The 2,478-nt window shown below is 38.9% G+C and overlaps 1 non-coding gene across 1 annotated transcript; it reads right to left on the bottom strand.

Moving 5' to 3' along the window:
* Window positions 1-597: 597 nt before the first annotated feature.
* LOC112854931 (U6 spliceosomal RNA) lies at window positions 598-704 on the bottom strand. Its single transcript, XR_003223003.1, has one exon. It is a non-coding gene; the product is annotated as a U6 spliceosomal RNA (small nuclear RNA).
* Between the last annotated feature and the right edge of the window lie 1,774 nt (window positions 705-2,478).

Below are 2,478 nucleotides of genomic sequence, written 5' to 3'. Positions count from 1 at the left end.
TATCTCGGTGTTGGTTATTGTAGGTCAGAAGTCTCAGGTGTGCGGTATGCTCTTTCAGTATGGATTCTCATATCCTTTTTTTAATTTCCAGAAATTTTTGTTGAATTATGTTTTTAATATTTTTCTTCCCTTGCTTCTTTTGTCTTCTTAATGGACTCTTCCTATCTGCATGTTTAATCTTCTTTGCCTATTTTCAATGTTTGCTATTTTTTTCTCAAACCTTTTTTTTGAATTTTTTTCATTTAAAGTTCTTTTTTCTTTAATCAGATATTTCTTTTCAGGCAATATTTTTGTCTATTCACTACTGTGTTCCTTCTAATTTAGACTTAATTTTGATAGAAACTTTTCTTTGACTTCTAATTGTTTTGTGAAGTCTGTCATCCCATTTCTGAGTTTTCCTAAATGTTCTTTACCCATATGTTATATCATTTTAGCTTATTTTGAGATAATAGGTTAATTCTGATCTGTTCTGTTGTCACATTTTTCTGGCATGCTTTGATAGTCTTTAGGAATGTTTATTCTGCTTCTTACTCTTTTCTTTACACTCATTTTGTATGCGATTTGACCTCAACATTTGTCTGTTAACTCTTCTTTTGTTTTCTTATGGCACACATCACAGATTTGCGTGTCTTCCTTGCACAGAGGCAATGCTAATCTTCTCTGTATCATTCCACTTTTAGTATATGTGCTGCTAAAATGAGCATGTCTGTCACTTGTTTTTAAGTGGAATTCGTTTTCCTAAACTTTCCAATTCAGGCAGTGTTCAGAAAAGCTTTTCTGGGGCACCTGGGTGGCTCAGTCAGTTGGGCTTCCGACTTTGGCTCAGGTCATGATCTCACCGTCTGTGAGTTCGAGCCCCGCGTCAGGCTCTGTGCTGACAGCTCAGAGCCTGGAGCCTGCTTTGGATTCTGTGTCTCCCTCTCTCTCTAACCCTCCCCCACTCATGCTCTGTCTCTGTCTCAAAAATAAAATAAAACATTAAAAAAAATTAAAAAAAAAAAGAAAAGCTTTTCTAACCCCATAGAGCTCCCCACTCTGTTGTTTTTGTGTATTGTTAAAACATACAGCACCTTGCTGTGAGAAGTGAGATGATTCATTTCCAGAAATACCAAATAAAAGCTGTACCGTCTACTTAACAACAGGTTTACAACCTATTGGAAATATGTAGGAACTCCCACCCACAATGGAGTCCCAAACCCTTGGACACTTCACTTCCTGATTCTTCTTCCCCTCTCCATTTTGGGGGCCTATTTTTTGTGGACTTTGCAAGGAGCATGCGTCAAATACCGGAAGTGTCTGCGTCACCTCAGGGAATGCACATTTGTTCCAGTCAGGCTGCTTTTTGCCTTACCTGGGCACGGAGGACTTCCGGGGAAGGCTGTAACCTCTGTAGCACTCAGCCAATGAGGGACCAGGGGAGGGACTTACCTCTGTAGTGCTCAACCAATGAGGAACCAGGAGAAGGACTAGCATGCTAGGAGATAAGTTGTCTGCTGTAATTGCCCCCAGTGTGCCTGCCCATAGGACGCCCACTCTTGCAAGAACGTTGATTAAAGCCTCCCTTCCCTGTGCTCCCAGTATCTGCGTCCCTCCTTTGGTTGGGTTCGTGGGCTTATTTCTCACGTTGCTTTCTGAGCAAACTTTCTTGGATCCAGTCCCCTTCCCCACTGTGGTCTGGATTTTCTCTTACCTTTGTCTCTATTGCCCCTGTCCTGGTCAGTTTTGATTCATTTCCTGAGGTTTCTCTTCTGTGTGTGCCCTGTTCTAGAAGCAAGCCTTGGCAGGGCCATTTTGAGAGTTCACAGGGCCTGCGCTGCTACAGCCCCTTTTGACCTTCTTCCCCAGAGCCCCTTGCAATCATTAGCTGTTGGAAGGGGCAAAACCACTCTGGTTTCAAATGCCGTTCTCAAAATTCCCCTATACCTTTGATTTTTGATGGCTTTTAATTATGGCCCACTTCTTTCATTGTAGCCCTTCAGCTTGACATGGCAGGTCTCAGAAATTTTGTCACTGCACTGCCACTTGTTATCACAGTTGGAGGAAAAATGAAGATCATACTCTAGGTGGCATAAGCCAAGGGTGTTTGGCAACTGAACTTTTCCTAAAAATTAATGGTTTATAATGTGGTTGAATAAATACTCTAGATAAATAGTAGGTTGACTTTGTAATTATATCATGAGTTGAAGGGAATGATAAGTGTTTTAGTATTACATCTTAATTTGGAAATTTTTGACTTGATTATAATTTAGGTGCAATTAATATATTTTTTCTAGTTTTTCTCAATATCAATAATAAATATTTAATTCTAAGATAATAATTGAGTAAAAAGACAAAATCTTAAATCTTGAATTGGTCTGTTAGTCTCTGTATTACAACAGAAATTAACTGAAAGATGATTTTAAATATCACTACTTTATCAGGGGCTGGTTTAACTTTAACAATTAATCTTTTTTTTTTTTTTTTTTTTTTTGAGAGAGA

Source organism: Puma concolor, chromosome D2 (genome assembly GCF_028749965.1).
Source record: "Puma concolor isolate L17-30 chromosome D2, mPumCon1.1.hap2, whole genome shotgun sequence".
Lineage (NCBI taxonomy): Eukaryota > Metazoa > Chordata > Mammalia > Carnivora > Felidae > Puma > Puma concolor.
This window is presented reverse-complemented; position numbering and strand designations above follow the sequence as displayed.